The sequence below is a fragment of the Triticum dicoccoides genome, chromosome 7A (genome assembly GCF_002162155.2).
Source record: "Triticum dicoccoides isolate Atlit2015 ecotype Zavitan chromosome 7A, WEW_v2.0, whole genome shotgun sequence".
Classification (NCBI taxonomy): Eukaryota; Viridiplantae; Streptophyta; class Magnoliopsida; order Poales; family Poaceae; genus Triticum; species Triticum dicoccoides.
In genome coordinates, this window is record NC_041392.1 from 35,542,737 (window position 1) to 35,543,025 (window position 289).

Consider the following 289-nt stretch of genomic DNA (forward strand, 5'->3'; position numbering starts at 1 on the left):
ACCGGGACCAAAGGCCGCCGCTTCCGCCCTTTGGGCTGCTAAAAATAGACCTTTGGTCCCGGTTGGTGGCACCAACCGGGACTAAAGGGGGCTTTGGTCTCGGTTGGTGCCACGAACCGGGACTAATGCTTGGACTATATAAGAAACACTTGTGAAAATTTTCAGTTTTCATCGCCAGTTGCCCCCCCCCCCTCGCCGACGATGCCGAGCTCATCGACGCCGTCAGGCTGCTCCACCTCGCTGTCCTCGTCGCCGGCATCCTCGGGCCCGCCGTCCTCGTCACCGGACT